This window comes from Crinia signifera, chromosome 9, assembly GCF_055691185.1.
Source record: "Crinia signifera chromosome 9, ASM5569118v1, whole genome shotgun sequence".
NCBI lineage: Eukaryota > Metazoa > Chordata > Amphibia > Anura > Myobatrachidae > Crinia > Crinia signifera.
The window spans coordinates 66,832,284-66,851,425 of NC_139225.1; the positions used below are offsets into that span (position 1 = coordinate 66,832,284).

Consider the following 19,142-nt stretch of genomic DNA (forward strand, 5'->3'; position numbering starts at 1 on the left):
CCCGGAGGCGCCACCTGGGCTCTTGCGCACACTAGTGTAAAAAAGGGCACAGATATAGAGTCATAGTATGCGGATATGGATTTAAATATTAATGAACTATCCCATATAAGGAAAAGGAGAGAGGATTAAGAAACCATAACTGCCAATAGTCAGTTACACTACCATCCAAGATAAAATAACCCACCACCCCCCAATCTATAAAACCTACTTATAACCCAGAGTACTAAAAAAAAAAAAAAAACACCCACAAAAACCCAAAGCAAACCTCCCTATAACCCCCCACCCTGTATAACCTAACCCCAACCTAGGCATACCTGGATCCCAAATAACTTGTTCCCTCCCAACCATCTATACCGACTATCTAATTCTGTTATGTTGGATAAAAGACAATGATCTATAGGAAGGAGTAGACTAGGGTATTCAGCCAAAGTCAAATAAACATCACCCTACCAGGATATGACTGCAACTACTTTAGCTAACCTATACCGACACTAATCTACCCCCTCCACCCAGCCCACCCACCAACCCACCCAACTGAAGGATAATTGCTAAATGGACTGACAGGGGCAATAAGCAAAGAATAATATAATATAGCAGACGCAGTGCATCAAGAGAATAATTTGAACATATCAAATGGATAAACATCCTTGGCAAAGGGAAACCCAGCTCTCCCTTTATAGAAAGAAATAAAGCAATTTTAGACATAATGACTGAGCTCCAGTCTGATCCGTAGATAATCCAATACAATATAAAATATATGCCGTTCCTGCCCAACTGAGAGGCCCAAAAACAACAACCCCGCCCCCTCCACTTCAGCAGAGTAAATAAGAACCATAGGATTTGTCGTGAGCATTGTATATTGACATATATATCATAATATTAAAGAAGGATATAAATTAAAAACACAACCCAGTAAGAGGTAAAGAATCGTGAAAATGGTATTCTTACTTAAATAGTATAATGAAATATAACATATTAGTCCGGCCAATATTCCACGGAATTAAAATATAAAGTCTCAGGAGCCACATTAGAATGTTCCGGTATAAATACAGAGCAATTAGCCAATTGGACCTTCGGTTAGTAAACAAAACATCAGTAGTGATAGTAGAGGATAACTCTCCACTATAGGGTGTAATCAGGGTTGGAGTAGATTTAGAATAACAAGGGCCCTCGGATCCAAATAGTTCAATCGCAAAGAGCCCAGCCAGGGTATGAGCAAACGGAAGCGCTGCAAGGGTCACAGATGAATGACATTGAGGCTGAGTCTTACCATCCCCAGCAGTAGACCCATCGGGAACAAAGGAGGTAGAGGAGGTCTCCACCCACACACCATCAAATTTATTAAGAAGTCTGGCAGTAGAGGCATATATAGCCAGCAGGATTTGTTGGACAGATTATTCCATACTTGTGGAGGTACCAGTCCCAATTATAGTTGTAGATTGAGGAGAGCAGGGCTAGTTGCTGCTGAAGGGGCCTTAGCAGAAAGTGGTGGCGGCTAGCACACCACCAAATGAAAGCAGAGGAGGGCTACAAATGACTGTAGAAGTGCAGGCCACAGTAGCACTAGTAGCCAATCTTAGAAGAAGCTTTGAGGGATGATACGCTACAGGAGGTCACAGGATAGCTTAAAATATACACCCTCCAGGCTTTAAGCCACAGACAGCTTGATGCAGGGCTGTAGCAATAGTGTTTTGGCAGACGCAGCCCCCACCTCCTCCAGCTGCAGCAACACAGGGGATAAGTGTCGAAAGGATAGAAGGGGGTCGCGGCACAGGCCGCGCCAGTCCAATGCTGACAGGAGCCCCTCAAAACTGCGCCACTGGGAGCAGAAGCTGGAGCCGACAAAAGATGACGGCCGCACACGTCACTGCCACCACCTGCCGATCAGCGGCTCCCGACGACCAGGACAGCGCAGCCGGCCAACAGTGGAGGGCAAGTCCGCATCTAATGATTATCGCCACTGTCACCTCTACCAGGTAGGACTGAAGTCGGAGCTGCCGAAGGAGGGATCCAAGATGGCGCCCGGAGGAGAGGGAGCGCGGAGCACAGCAGGCCCAGCCAGCTGCCAATACCTCCACAGCCGTCCAGGAGAGCCACGACCAGCACAGGGGGTGCAGGACAGGTTCTGAGGGCTGAGGAAGCGAGGGTAAGGTGTCCACCGTCCTTAGGGCAGGATATTATACAGGATTATTGTGGAGCCCTCACTTCCCTCCTGCTCTTGTTGCAAGTCAAGCCACGCCCCCAATCCCAACCCATTTCAGCACATTAGCTATTTACTACACCTTACTGATCTATTACATATATAACCTTATATTAAACTTTAGAATGCAAAAAGGGGTATACTACTTGTTGTCCTTAATCTCAATGACAAACATATACATGTACTGTATGTGTTATACATTTAGATTATACTGCAATATAATGTTCAGTGACGTGCGGTGAGGTTGGTCGCTGGTGAGGCACTCGCATCCTCCCCCCTCCCCCCTTGGAGCTGGCCCTTGTTCCTAAAATATGGGGGACAAAGTGAGTAGGGGTCCCCCGTATTTTAAGAACCAACACCAGGCTCCACTAGCAGGGGTTGCAATACCATAGCCAGGGGACATGCTTGATGGGGTCCCGTGGCAAAAACATTACCCACCCTAACTAGTCAGCCAAGAGTTCTTGAGGAGGTGGGGACCCCCCTAAATAAAGGGGTCCCCCTCTCCAGGGAACCCCAGGCTTGGGCTGAAGTATCCCCCCTGGGTGGTAGGTGCAGGGTTTATAGCAGGTTCAAAAAAATAATTACATTGGGACTAGCAAGCCTGCTCCACATTATGGTACTTGGGAGAACCACAGGTACCAGCATGTGGGGCATTAAAGGCCCATGGGTACCTATAGCCCTCCTGTAAAATAAATATTAAAATAAAAACACAAACACTGTTTTTTTTTTTTTTTTATATTTGGTCACCCAGGGGGACTTCCCCTCTGGGGCTTCTGTGGTGTCTTCACCTGGGGGCGACAGCCTTTTTAGCTCTTTTGCATGGCCACCACCTCCCAGGGCTTTTGCAGTGTCTTCAGGAGCTCTTCTCATCTCCTCCACCCCACCGGACTGCCTGCCTCCTGTCTCGCGCTGGCTAATATAGCCAGCTCAAGGGAGCAGGGCGATGACATGGCCAGCCATGATTAGCTGGCCGCAGCCATCCTAAAATATAAAAAAAAAAACATATTTTGCAGATTCCCGGCCTGCTACCCCAACACCGATGCCCGCTACCTCTGCCGCCGGCTACCATCGCTGCCGCACCTCTGCCAGCCTGCTAATCAAACTTGTAATGATGAGCATGCTCCTCTACAACATTTTGCCCTAACTGGCAGATTTTCTATATATACGAAAAAAACTGTCACTGACTATGGGGCTAATTCAGACACACACGCTGGGCATATAACAAACATATGTCATGAAACCACTTATATTCTAACACTGTGTTCTGGTAAGATTATGCTACAAATGCAACATGCAACTTAATAGCTATTTAGTAGAAAGTCTGTACACTGCAATTCCCCTCCTGCCAGCTGTCAGTCTGTAGCTGGACACGCCCCCAGACTCCTTCTATGTCTGTGTGTGCTTAGGAAGAATTCCCTCACCATCAGGTCCTATACTACTGGCTGCCAGCTCCGCCTCCTCCAATCACTAATGTATACCATAGCCACTTCCTGACTCTGCCCTCACACTCTCCTTTCTGAGCAACCTTGCTTCCTGTTGTTTATGGAGTGTGAATGGAGTGAATGGAGTGATGCCAGCAGTCATAGGCTGCAATATTACTCCTAGGGGGCTGGAGTACCTGGAAAAAATCCAACCTGCACATGTATAGAATGGATTTCCTCTTTTACAGCCGAGGGGGTGTATGCAAATAGAATATTTAAATGAGATGAGTTAGCTGCTCCAAGCAACCAAGCCAGGTAAGTGATTAAAGGTGGGCGGGTACTGTGCATGTGTCAGTCCCAATGCCTGTCAATTGCATTATACAGGTGCCAGAGACATGACCCATTGGGAGACATGGAGGGAGAGACCCAGCAGCACAGCCAGTAACAGTTCCCCTCCTACATCCAGGTAGGAGCCACCTCTGTATACACCCAATATTCTATGTTATCCATGTGGAAAACACGCATACTGGGGCAATATACAGTATGTAAGGCTCTATCAGTTCTTCATAATGCTAACTGCAGTGTGGTGGACAGTTTTCTTATTCACTGCAGAGTAGCAGAACCAGGAAACAATCGGGGTTGCACAAGAAAAATAGCAGAACACCTCAATATGCTTCTGGACTAAAGGAATTCACAAAGTCCTAGCAACCTAACAGTAGTGCAATCAGTATGCATATTACTATTGAGCCAATCTACTGCTAAACAGCTTTGATTTCAGCAGCAGGACCCCATCCAATATTTAGAACTTGACAAGGTGTTAGCAGACTTGCTAATAAATATCTAAATCCAGAGAAGAGAAATGTATGTAGAATCAGAATATGAACATTACTGGGCTGATGATAAAGTCTGTATCAACTCACTCCAGGAATCACTTTTGACTGGTATTTAAACATTTTTATTACCAAATTCCATACACACACACAGTGATCCTGAGGGAGTGCGCCTACACATAGGAGAGCTGGGGAACTGCAGTGATTAACATACCACTGTGAGGAAGAGGAGCGGTCCAGGTCAGTGTATTGGGAATAGCCAGAAAATATCATCAACAAGATTATTACATGACCTCCAAATGAAGATTCGTAGTTATTAATTGGTTAATTGGATATATTTAATAAAACAATGTATTTCACAAAAATATACAGCTTTCAAGACACATTGAGAACCCAATGCTGTGTCTTCAGATGCTGCATATCTTTTAGCACAGCCGCTGCATACAAAACACAGCAGCTGTGTCCATCTCTGAATCTGCCCCGCAATTGCTACTGATGTGCAATGCACTATGTTGCTGGACCTCAAAATCTGCACTACATGTGAAATTTTAAGTAATTACCATTACACAAGCTGGCAGTGGAAATCACCAAATGGAAGGCACTTTAAGAAAACATCAACCACTATTGGATCTCATAGAGTAATGCAGACTGCTTTTTGAGACCATTAAGTCATGACCAGTATACGGGACTCCCAAAGCTTGAGCTACCGCAGTACGTTAATCCTTTTTGTTGTGGCAATCACCAAAATTGTAAGGTTTTTTTTGTCGTGTTTGCAAATACTGCAGGATTCTCGAGTTGGATTTGTGGGCTAACTGGCGGCTTCCAATTATATAATGTTTTTAATATTAATAAATGATCAGTCGCCTTTAACACTGCGATAGATAGCTATTTTGTGGGTCAAATCAAATACAAAAATGTAATGTTGCATCCATTTGCCTATAATGCATATTATAAATAAACTGCCATGACAAGAACATGGTAAGCTGCAGGGGGTTAATTTCAGAAATGACTGTGACTTCATGCCAGATGGTATAAAAGAGGTATACTAATAAATGGAGCAAGATGTTGTGATTAGTTAGAACAAAATGTAATGAATAATGAATAGCAGAACAATGAAGAGAAACGATATACACTCTGTTAGATGACTTAAAATGATCTTCCATCCAACACACCATTATAATATTTATGGTGCACATCATCCCACAACACCAAAAGCCTACACGTCTTTGTGTTTCCATTCACTTCCTCTCTCTTTCCCATGTCTTCGTCTCTGCATTTCCTGTTGTATTTTTCTGTCTTATTTTCTCTCCTTATAGGACATATTCATGATAGTGCCTTAATGTAATTATGTATCGGACTCTCTGAGAGTTGTTGTGGTTGATATTATAGGAGTTATTCAATATTCATCTACCCATGACCCCTACCGCTACTGATTCTGATGCTAATTAGTAGCAGAAGATTTTTCTGCCCGGTCTTACCTGAAAGTGTTACTGCACATGTGTGAACATAATTGCACACGACAGAGGGGTTAAATGGCCTGATGCGCAAACAGATGCAAACTGACCCTTCTTTCGGAAAATGGGCCAATGGTATAAGTTCCTTCAATTAAACTAAAAAAAGTCTGTTTTATGGAGATCCCTAAACTAGTGTATGAGGCTGCGTGGCACTGCCACATCATGACTGCCACATAAGCTAGATATATCAGTGATTCCGTATCTTCTGCTTTACCATTACAATGAATAGTTCCAATACTCAGTGGTGTCATGCAGGTGGAGGGGGGTATCGGTCGTACTTGGGTGGCACCCTCTGATGCCGACAGGAACTGAGTGCTGCACTGTGATATTGTGTGTAGTACTCAGCTTCTGCAACAGTGTAGCAGCCAGCAGTGCAGGCAGATAAATCTCTAGGCCTAGATATCTTGATAAAGGTCACCAATGACCGAAACGCGTTGATTTTACCAGAGATAAGTGAGCAGCCATACCTCCGGATGTACGTATACTTGTACTTTTTAACAGCATTTTTGTCTTTTTGATTTCCCTTGGATGTTGTAATTTTTTTTTTTTTTTTTTGTATTTTATGCCTTTTTTATGCTCTCATGACCTGCCCATGAGACTACTGTACAGTTTTATCAAATTAAATTTTGTGGAGTTTTTTACCTTGAATTGACTTCCTGATATATTGGATAAAAGATACCTCTATGGGCTTTCTGCCCCCTACTGAAAGGGGTGAGTAAGGTACGCCAGTACATCTTGGTGTTTTTAAACACACACATTGTATTGAAAACGAATGTCCCTTATGTTGGTGTATATCTCTTTGCGTTCTATGCACCCGGGAACATCGTAATTGAATATTTGCACATGAGACCCACATTTTCTTGGTGACATCAGACCAGTGTAACAGCCCATAAAAAAGAAACCTTTATAGGTTTGAAAACTTCCTGAAACTCCGTGAGTAGGGGTATGCCCTCCTTCATAACATCTAAAAGATACCTTTACATATGTACCACCTTTTCCTATCTAGTAAGTGAGGTACGCTGTTTAGGCTCCTTTGTACTTACGCAGCCCTCACAACATTATTATTTCCTGCACATAAGATGAGACTATAGATCTCATACACTTTTTCTTTTTTCCGAGTAACTACGGAAACATCGGGATTCACTCACTTACCGGTGTTATCAAATCAGTGGGATACCAGACAAGAAAAGAAACCTTTATGAGTTTGAAGACTCCTTGAAACATCGTGAGTAGGGGTACGCTTTCCCTCAAGCATATAAAGATACCTTTACATGTGTATCCTTCTGTTTTATTTAGTAAGTGAGGTACGCTGTTCAGTGTTTTATACTTATACAGCTCTCACATCACCTATTGTGGGCACATATTAGGAGATCATAGATCTCAGACACTCTTTCTTTTTCCCGAGTAACCGCGGAGACATCGGGATCAATCCACATATCCACTTGGAGAAGTCCCATTTCCCCCTTTGATCAACCCAGTAAAGAAACCTTTACAAGAGGAGTACCGCTTTGAACCCACGTGAGTTCTGGTACGCCTAAGAGGCATTTAAACGACCTCCATATACACCATTGAACACTACGCCTTGAGCGTTTATAATAAATAGACACAGACACATCAATCTAATTTTTTTCTTTTCATTTATTTTTCCACGCTGAACACCTTCATCTGGAAAAAAATCCAACCTACCTGAGAACCACCACCGTCTCACCAGGAAGAGTCTGGACATATAAAAGTTATAAGTATCACTTATTGCGCCACTGGTTTATATATCCCATCTTTTTTCCAAAATTCTATGTATTGAAGTAAGGGTGTATCTTCAGGGATTGGTAACCTAAGGCTGCACTGCGCCACGTACAATCTATCATCTTTTTGTTCTCTTAGATAAATCTCTAGGGGCAACCCAGGATCTCTGGGAAGTCTAAGTTGGGGTCGAACCATTAGGTCATACCTCTTTTCCGCAAGGCCATGTCCCATTTTGGCATTTTACCAAACAAAAAGTGATAAGTATTTCTCCTACTTTAAGGAATGATGATTGGACCCATATATTTATTTAGTTCTTTCCAATTTTCTCTGTTTTCATTTCTTTTCTTCCCTTTTCATTGTGTAACCTCTCTTTTCTATGAGATTTTGTCAATGTAATGACTTTTTCCCACACTCTGTATATCGTGCAGGTAATCCCTGGTGATCTGTGGTTATCTCTGACAGCCGCAGGTAGGTAACCTGTGGTGATACGAAATTGCACTTTCACCACAATAACCGCTATGATGATGAATTCCTATGAATAAATACCTTGTTTTACCACACCAGCGGTTAGTGTGGCTGAGACCTTTATAGTGCCAAAGAGAATCTAAGTCTTGATGCAGAATAGAACCAATAAGGGAGAATTCTTTATGGAGCAGAGATGATAGGAAACAAAAATGATTGGGTAATTTAAGACAAAACCTTTAAGCCCAATTTCTGCCAGAGAAACCTGCTAATTCCAAACCCAAATGAGGAAAGATGCAAATATTTGGCAGTACAGTTTGGAAAGTATCTCTCACATCTAGGCCCTTATTCTGGTTGGTGCGGATATTCCCGCATTCTTACGGTGCGGTCCGCACGCCACGGTGTTTTGCCGCGTGCGGCCATCGTCCGTAGAAACGCCCACGTGTCCTCCGCATTCGGACGGACTCACTCTTTAAGAACAGGGCGTGTTTACGGACGACATACAAACCATGCGTGTGCGGGAGAAACACTCCGATTCTGCACGGTATTACTGAGTATTACAGAGTATGCTCGGAAATACCGCATCCGAACGGGAGCCAAGCGGTGCTACCGCCCGTAAGCGGAGTATTTACGCCAAACAACCCACTATTATGTCAATTCTGCAATACATCACATGACCCACTTATTCAATTACCTATCCTCATAAAAAACAGCTTATTTGGAATTGGAATCAATTAGATGCCAATATATCCTTACAAGCATGCCTAACACATCCATTGCACACATTAACCCTTACAGCAATGTAAGTGCAATGGTTTGTATTACACCCTGTGTAAAAGATTATAAACAATCTACACATATACTGTTTCAAGTGCAAATAAAACCAACAACTGTGAACTTGCATAAAGAATTTATTTTAAATCAACATTAACATAAAAAATAAAATATAAAATATAATAAATCAAAGCAGCAGATCGCGGATGTCCTGCAGGTCTGCTAGAAGGAGCCTTAAATGTTGCTCCGCTCGCAGGACGGCCCCACGCACCCCCTCATCTGCCGGTGTGGTGTCATCTGTGGGCATGTCAAAGGGGCAAAAATTAGTCATGTTATTCATGCATACATTTCACATACTGCGACATAAATTGCACAAATGCTAGGTGACATGTGTGTATATATATATATATATCTATCTATGTAGAGAGATAGAGACACACATAGATAAATAGATATGACACATACATATATACATACATGCTAACTTATTTACTACATACTGTCTTTTTTGGCCTCTACCCTTTACTCTGCAGAAGACATAACAGTCATATTGTTTCTTCTCAGTCACAACCCACCCATGACTAACCAATGACAAGCATGTCATGGCCTCCGTCAATAAGAACTTGTCACAATCTGCTCAGTCTAAGTTCAGTGATGGTTCGTGGCATGGGAGTTATGCAAATGTCAGGAATGCACAGTACACATCCTCAAAATCATAATTCTGTCTAAACCAACCTACAATTCTGTGAGGGCAAAAAAACAATCTGAACTACAGGGGGTGTTTAGGTAGAGGAGGCTCCTGGGACACTGGCAACTTCTGACTCCATTCCAAGGTAGGCCGGCCCATACTCCATTTATAGCATACATCCTATAGTTTAGAAATAACATTCACCAACAATATAGATTCCACTATTTGATGGGTCATAATCAACACTTGCAGCAGGTGAATTTCATCCACAAATGATCCACTCATCCCTTTACTCCAGGATCCTGTTTAACTACTACGGTTATGTGGCAGTCAAAATGGAGCTCCAACCCATCCCACAAACCTGTGTAATTCAGAGGTGTCCTGGATGAAAGGGATGCCTTGGACACCCCATCTAACCCGTACCTGTATCTGTAGCTACCCACTTTGGGGTCTATATGAATAGTATGGGCCAAAAATTTGTTATCACCAGTGCTACATAACAAATACCAGTACAACTACTTCATTAATGATGCATTATGTTAACATACCGATCTGATGGTACTCCGGGGCCTGGCACGCCTCCTCCCCCTCGTCATCAGACTCCTCCGGGGCAACCGTGGCCTCCTCAGCCCCCTCCTCCGCCAGCTCCTCTGCCACAATAACCTCCTCCTCCAACTCCTCCTCCACCTCCTCCACCTCCTCCTCCTCCTCCTCCACCACCACCACCACCTCCTCCACCTCCTCCTCCGCCACCAACACCTCCTCCTCTGCAACCAACTCCGCTTCCACATCCTCCTCCACCACCTCCTCACGCACCTCCTCCTCCTCCACCACCATCTCCTCCTCCTCCACTTCCTCCTCCTCCACCCTTGCCGCCACCTCCTCCTCCGGGTCTTGGGCCTCCTCCTGGCCCAGGGCTGCCTCCGCCTCTTCACGGGCCTGTCGGGCTTGGGCTCGTGCTGTGTGGTAGAAAAAAAAATCATGGTCAATGTCGGGTCATTGGGGCACATGTATTAATCCATAACAAGACATACATGGAAGGGTGATAATGATGGCAAACGATGCAGGAAAGTAGCTCCTTACTGTTCATGGATTCCAAATTGTGACATGTAAATTATTATGTGATTGTTAGTAATTTGTTCACACATTACAACCCAGGCATTTATCAATGTGTAACACATATTAGATCTGGCACATTGTATGCATCAGAATCCTCAATGCTATGGCATTACATATAAAAGCCACATGACTGCATGTTAACCAGGAAGAAGCACACATAACAGTCTATGGACTTTTAAACCCATGGACACCCAGTTATCATGAGACACATTTTATTGTTTATATATGCTATGTTGTAAGTGCGAAATTTCATAGCTAAAATACTCACAATCAGCAATTTCGCTCCTGAGTTGCTGGAGCAGCTGGGGCTGGCGCCTGCGGAGGTCCGACCACCGCCTCTCAAGCTGCCCGAGGGACCTCCGCACCCGAGTGCGGGCGTAAATTCGGCGCCCTGCCGCAGCATAGGCCCTCCGCTTATGGCGGTTTGTGATAAACGGCCCCGCACGGCCCAGCCTTGTCTCCATGACGGAGACAAGAACCCTCAGCTCCGCATGTGTGAAGGGTTCTGCCCTTCGTGTCTCCGCCATGTTGACAATGGCATCTATCAACCAATCAGGTGGTGGCATTGGTTGATCACAGTTATTTGTGTTAATAACTTTATTGTTCATCTTTACATGAACAGCGTGTCTGCGCCAACACAAATGGTGACAAATTCGCATGCCTTCAAAACAGTAGTGTTGATGTATGGCAATGAACAAATCTGATATATATAAAACACAGTGTGTATGCACTTAGCAAATCCAATGACGCCTCGCTCCGCCAAGCAACGCGTGCTATAGCTTAGCAACGCCTAGCTGTACTTAGCATTATTTACTCTATGCATCTATGTGTATGCGTACATTTATGTGTAAAAGACACATACACACACTTGCAGGTATCCTGAGACCAGCATTATACACCAGCCCTGCCTGCCTGCCTGTCTGCCTGCCTGCCTGGCTGCCTGCCTGCCTGCCTGGCTGCCTGCTCCTTGAAATGTTGAAACATGTGAATAAATTCTAATAGCATATATATATATATATATATATATCTGCAAACAAATCAGACATCAACACATGAAAAAATCCCAAACACATTACAGAATAAATCAATGTACTCACCAGTCATCAGGGATAGTATCAACTACAATAATGAAGATATAACAAACACATAAGATCCCTTGAACAAGGTATAATAATTAGCACCTATATTTAACTTCCCCCAAAACTAAGCACATATGATAAATATCTCCTATTTCTTTGCCATTAGGAGGGCAGGCTGGCTAATTTTCGTGTTGTAACACTGACAACTAACACACTGTACTTATTTGAAGGGGTGATTTTTACAATAATTGGTGTGTTCTGTCAACTCGATAACATGTACCTGAAGTATCTTTGCGCCACAGAGTCCCGCAGCTGGTATCCCCTCCGGCATTCAGGGGCGCGGGATGGGCGCATGGGCGGATCTTGCGGCTCAGATGGTACCTCCCACTCATCAAAGGGTATCTCACGCCGCACAGCAATGTTGTGGAAAAATATACACAGGCCCACGATCCTCGACACCATTTCAGGCGCATATTGTAAGTCACCACCAGTGCGGTGGAGCACTCTAAATCTACCTTTTAAAAGGCCAATTGAGCGCTCCACCACTTGCCTGGTGGCAACATGCGCCCGATTGAATGCCTCCTCTGGGCCCGGTGCTGGGTAGCTGTACGGCGTAAGTAGCCAGGGCGTACATGGGTAACCGGAGTCACCCAGAACCCACGCATCACGGCCTTCCAGCTCTTGGAGTCTTTGCCATATCCCGGTTTGTCGGATGACATGAGAGTCATGGGCACTTCCGGGAAACTTCGAGTTGAAGGCGAGAATCTCCATGGATGGGCCACATACCACCATCACGTTCAGTGAGTGGAACAATTTGCGGTTCCTATATATCTTCTCACTTCGAGATGGAGGCACAAATGGTACATGGGTGCCATCCACAGCCCCTATCACATTAGGGAAGCCAGCAATTTGATGGAAGGCCTGCTGGCTTCTGCGCAGGGTCTCGGTGGCAAATGTCATGGCCATGAAGTGCCCCTTGCGCCTGAACATGGCCGACGTCACACGCCTCAGGATTCGGCAGAAGGCCGGCTGAGATATTCCAGCAAGTACTGCCACTACTTGTTGGAATGATCCTGAGGCGCAGAAATGCAACACCGCCAGCAGCTGTGTGTGAGGCAGAATTGCTGTCGTGATCCCGTGTAGAGGTTCCAGATCGCTCTGAATTAAGGTGAGCAGATCCAGAATGACATGTGGCGGTAACCGGTACCTAGTAAGTACCTCATCATCGGGCATAGCAAACAGAGTCACCCATGTGCGATAGATTCTAGCACGTCCTGGCCTCCTTGGCCGACGAGTGGGGAGAGCCGCAAGTGCCCTTAGCCTCCTCTCCATGTAGCGCATAATAGCTTCAGCAACCTATAAAGAAATGAACATAAATACTGATGCACCTATGCACATAATGGCCATATCCCACTACAAATAGATTTGTAGCCTTCAATACGTACAATAGATGGCCGCCCCGTGAAATCCCGCAGATCCATTTGACTCTCTAATGATGACACAATAATATGAACTCAATACACACCGTCCAAAACACACAGATAAAGGTGTCAGCATTTTTTGCCGACATCATGTACTATGACACATTTCATCTATTGCTGGGACATGTTGTCCTGCAATAGATGAACCCACACAGGTTGAAGACCTGTGAGTGAAATAGTGAACATGTGACATGTTGCAATAATGATACACCACTTTGCTGGCCCAACAATCTGTAGTCAGTGAGGCAATGGTGCATACATTCATACACTTACATTGTTAATGGATATCATATCTACAAGGAGCATGGAAGAGCTTACCTTAGACCCTGACAAGTCCAGATCTGGAGACAAATGATTCTAGCAGGAAGTCACTATTTATAGGGCTCTCACATGTGTGGTCTATAACAGTAGAGATGAGTATTGCATGACTTGTGGGCTGGATTCTCTAAGGGATTGGGCTACTTTTAGCTTGCACTAAAACGCCACAATACCACAGTAGTCATGAATGAAATGTCATGTCATGCTAGCAAATAGCATGTGTATTGTGCAATAGTCACAGGTGTATCAGAAGATTCTATGCAATGTTAGCATTGGTGACCAGTATTTCATGTAGAACTTTCGCCAGGTTTTACACAATGGAATTTCCGCCACCGTATGCGGCGCGAAAAAACAGCGACGTACGCTCACGCACGGAACGCAGCTGCCGCTGATGTCCGCCAAACAGATTACACAAACAGTATATAAAGGTGTATTAGAAGGTGACAATGTTGTTGCTAACATGTCTGGATCCCAACCAGAGGTGGACCCAGTGCTGCAGCAACTATTTGACCAGATGGACTCCAGCACCACCTATGTGCCACTGCACATGCGGGCAGTGGGTAATGAGGAGGCTGCTGCCCCTTCTACAGCAGGGCAACCTACACCTGGCCCTTCTGCAGCAGGCCAACCTGCAGCTGGCTCATATCCACCATCAGCAGAATTGTTTGGAACACAACAGGGGACTTCACAAGGTAGTACCATGGCCAGCACTTCAAGTGCAGCGACTGGTGCCAGGGGGCGTGGCCAGGGACGTGGCAAGGGGCGAGCCAGTGCAACAGCGGAACCACCCAAAAAAAATAAGGCATATGAAGCACAGGAGCTGGCCATCCTGGTTCCCCGAGCACGTGATTGGATAGAGTGTCCATCCGAGAAGCTGACACACACACGCAGATGGAAGATTTGGGAACAGATAACGGCAGAGATTAATGAAGTAGCGCCACAAGTTCGTGAGACGGACCATGTGAAGAAGAGGCAAGTTGTTTTGTGATACATGTGGCCAGTAATAGCCAAGTAATGATTGAATTGATGCTTAGATGCATTTAGCAAATGGGCCGTGAGGTTGTTACGATACACATACATTATTGCCATGTTATTTCGTTGAGAGTTAGAGTAGGGTGATTGTGAATGTGTATTGTAACGGTTGATATCATAGTTGCATGTAATATTATATATGGGACATTAATCACATGTTGTAATATGTAGCACAGAGCAATGGCTGCAACAGCTAACATTGGGAGTGACATGTATTAATATGTCAACTTACATTGCAGGTGGCAGGACTTCAAAACCAACCTGAAGAGGAAGATGACCAAGCGGTGGGAACACAGCCAGACATCTGGGGCCGGCCCCATGCCATCAGGGCTAGAGCTCACCCCCCTGGAGGTGATGGCCGAGAGCTGTATATCAGTTGAGGAGATCAGGGGGGTGAGCACGATGGATAGCGAGGCCCCAGCTGAAGTGTTTGCGTCTTTTCTGGAAGGTAAATATTGGTCATGCCATAAACTTGTGCAAGTAATTATCGTAGAATGTCTCCTAATTGTGTTTATCTTTTCCCACAGACACCCCACCGCTTGGTGACGACTCTGTTCAGGAGGTGGAGGAGTCCGTGCCACCTGGCCCCAGAGGTAGGCCTGTGCAGCAGCAGGCATCGGCCCAAGCCGATTTGGGCGCCTTGGCCCAGGTGCTTGGGGACATCAACCAGCAGGGAGACTTGGCATCAGAACGGGTGCGTAGGACCGAGGAGATCCTGGCGAGCTTGGTCAGCACCCAGCAGTCCATGGCTGCGAGCATGCAGGCCATGGCTGCAAGTGCTCAGGTGCTGGCCGAGCAAGCCACCCGCCAAAATGATCTCCTCCTCCACCATAATGAGCTTATGGTGGAGCTGGTTACCAGCAACAGGGTCCTAATGGCATCCGTTTCTGGTGCATTACCACCGGCAACACTCCCTGCTGGCAGGAGGGGTAGACCAGCCAACCCCTCCACATCATCTGCTCCACCTGCCCCAGCATCTGGCCGTCCCCGAAGAGCTGCTGCACAGGCCAAGGAGCCTACCAAGGCCAAACGTGGTCGGAAATGAACTTGTGGCTGCATTAATCTCCGCCGTTATGTGTTCCCAAATCTTCCATTGTGCTGTGTGTGTCAGCTTCTTGTGTCCAATCACGTGCTGAGGGTAACCAGCTGAGCCCTTGCTTCATATGTCCTTTGTGGTTCCCCTGTTGCCCTCTTTTGCCTGCCATTACTGTCAGCTGTACTTGAAGTGATGGCCATGGTACTATCTTGTGAAGTCCCCGGTTGTGTTCCAAATGATTCTGCTGATGGTGCATATGAGCCAGCTGCAGGTTGGCCTGCTGCAGAAGGGCCAGGTGTAGGGTGCCCTGCTGTTGAATGGTCAGGTGCAGCTTGCCCTGCTGTAGAAGGGCCAGCAGCCTCCTCATTTCCCACTGGCTGCATGTGCAGTGGCACATAGGAGGTGCTGGAGTCCATCTGTGTGCAATTATATTTGTTTTGTATTATTATTTATTTTGCTGCATTCCTGCCATGTTGTTTATTGTTTGTATGTATTATTTTATGGTCATTGCATCACACTGGCATTGACTGTGACATGAATATAAATAAATGTGTTTACTTTACCCAAAATGTGTGGTTTCATGAGTACATGTCAAATACACATGTGTATTGCTAGTATTAATATTCTGTCATGTCCATTGTTAGCAGTTTGAAAGTGTCTGACAAGTACAGCATATGTGGGGGACTAGTAAGGTTTCCTTGAAGCAGCAATGGTTTCAATTAAAGCACTGACAAGCGGCCTATTAGTGAGTAATGAGTAAAGGAGTAGATTCTATTGGGTTCAGGTGTTAATGGTTGTAGTCATTAGGCGTACGTTCGCCTACCGCATGAACGAGTGGTGTCCGCAAAGCAATAGTACACTTGTGGACACCGCACATTTCTGCCCTTTTTGATCGCGTGCATTCGGAGTGGTTTCCGAATGTACGCCCCCCAACATAAGTGTACTCCCCCGTGTCCGCCCATGTTTCCGCCCCGTTTTGCCCACTTTGAAACTACGCCCATGTGTCATTCCGCATGACGCCCATAATACGCCCCTATTTCCCGAATGATAGCGGTGAACAGTTCTGGACGGGATCTGGCCGAACTGGTACCGAGTCAAGGCGTGGCACATGCGCGTTGCGTTCTCCACGCATGCGCAGACGCCGTAAAGACGCGATCCGAAAGTATGCGGTAAAGTCCGCGTCAATCAGAATAAGGGCCCTAGAGAGGGGATGTAATTACTATGCCAATGGTCGGAATCATGGCGCACAGGGTCTAGTCTCCCTCATGGGCGTCTACGACCCCCATAGAGTGGTAATAGAACCTTGTGGCAGGTGAAGTGATCACTGATATAGACAATGATAAAGAGCTAACACTAGTAACTGAAAGCAAATCAATTGAGACATATGAGATAAATGGAAAGGAGTCCAAGAGAACCCTAACCAAAATCAATTAAGGCTTCAACAAAATAGGAGTAATTGTTTTCCATGGTTATATTCTTGACAGAAAATAACCTCTTTGATTGTCAGTTATATGACAAATGGCATCCATAAACCAAGTAGATTTTTTTTTCACGTATTTTGATTCTAAATATGTAGTAAGCCCTAGCAACCAACAATACCTGCACTTTGTTTTTCTAAGCCTGCATATACATCAGTCCATGGTCTGCCAGGGGTATAACACTACATTACAGTATGTGTATGAGAGGTTATAATTGAACTCATATGCCACTTTACACTTGTAAAATCTAGAGCCTCTGCAGAAAAGACGAGAAAGAAGAGACAGAGGCAGGAAATAAAGTTGTCAGGTTGTAAACCTTTCTTACACATGTGTATTATTCTGCATCAAATCAATCTTTTTAAATTAAGTTACAGTGAAGTATTATGGGGATTTTAAATCAGATTGAATACATACAGGAGGCATAGAGTCCACAAGGGGGTGTTAGCTCAGGTTATGCTAGTGTTTTGGGGGCCCTGTGGTTTGCAGAAGGAGGCATGCTGGTCCTTAAAGTAAAATTACAACTTCATTGTATGCAGCTGGCCCCAGTCTACATTTCTCCCAGTGGCTTCCAAGACGTTTGTTTGTCATTACAGTGAAGTAGCCACTAAACAGTTGAAATCAAACTAGTTCCACATGGGGAGATATTCGCTCTAAACCCTGGGAAAGTGCCTGGATTTATCCAGGATCAGCACTTGGTTTGCAGAGCTTGCCTTGTATAAATGCTTCCAGAAATCCATTTTTCCAAGAACTCTGCAATATGGTAACTGAAGATCAGCAGCAGAACATTCTCTTCGCCTTAGTGTTAAGACATCACCCTTTCTTGTCTTCCCGGGCTATGAGCACATGAAGATGAAAAGACTCTCCTTCGCTTCCAGACATGTGCAAAAAATAAGCGTTATAAATTCCTTCTACCTTGTTAACACATTGGGGTCTCCGCGTGAAGGCTGCTGTGACACAGCAATATTTTATAAGATGTCTGCTTAAAATGTAAAAAGCTTATAAATCATTTTTTATTGTTTTTTTTAGATTCAGTGCAGATCCGGAATCTGAGTGGTTTCTGGAGTCTCCAACTTAGATGAGATTTATTATGAATGTGAGATAAAAGAAGAAATGACAGCCGGCTTAATATACCAATTTATGGAACTCATTCTCACTGTAGCAGACATATGTTCTGTGTGAAGCCACGCATTTATAAGCTCAGGTGACTATTCTGAGATATTGTTCTTCTTTTCTCTTTCATTCATCTCTAAGGTTATAGTAAACGCAGTGCAGAAACAAGGCGTACTAGTGCTCTATGCTGGCCACTCCCCCCAAGCACATGACCTCATGCAGATAGGGCGGAACACTGAACAGCGGAAGGTCTTACATTGCAGTTTGCATGCTTGAAGCATCTAAAAGAGCGATTTTGGCTGAAATTTGTGATCATTATCTATCTGCATTACCTGCTCTAGAGAACCCACACAACCTGTGCAATAATATCAATGCGGTGTTGCTTTCTTGTACTTTTACAGCTAGCTTTAGTTTTATTTATTTATTTACAGTTTCTTATATAGCGCAGCAGGTTCCGTTGCGCTTTACAATAGTAGACAGCAGGGACGTGCGGTGAGGTAAATGGCTGAGGTGTCCCTGGCAAGTATCAGAGCCAGATATGCACACAATATATAAGCCAAGGGATACATACCAGCATTACACACATGTGCAGCAGTATACACTGCTGGAGATTCGCTGAGTTTTGATAAGAGATGCACAGAAAAGGTAGCCATAGACATTTTACTCCAAAAATGATTTATGATTTATGATTTTTTACTATAAAAATGATTACAATAATAAAAATATGATTTTTTTTTATAAATTATTTGTATTTTTGACATATTTTATCAATTTAAAACACCGGCATTTACGCTAGTATGACAGGAAAGGCTGTGCCTCACCTGCCTCACCCCACCACACGCCACTGGTAGACAGTG

General features: G+C 44.7%; 1 long non-coding RNA gene across 1 annotated transcript; it reads right to left on the reverse strand.

Annotated features, from left to right (window-relative positions):
- Positions 1 to 9,063: 9,063 nt before the first annotated feature.
- LOC146036602 (uncharacterized) lies at positions 9,064 to 10,262 on the reverse strand. Its single transcript, XR_014460878.1, has 2 exons — positions 10,181 to 10,262; positions 9,064 to 9,241 (listed from the first exon to the last, which is right to left on the reverse strand). It is a non-coding gene; the product is annotated as an uncharacterized LOC146036602 (long non-coding RNA).
- Between the last annotated feature and the right edge of the window lie 8,880 nt (positions 10,263 to 19,142).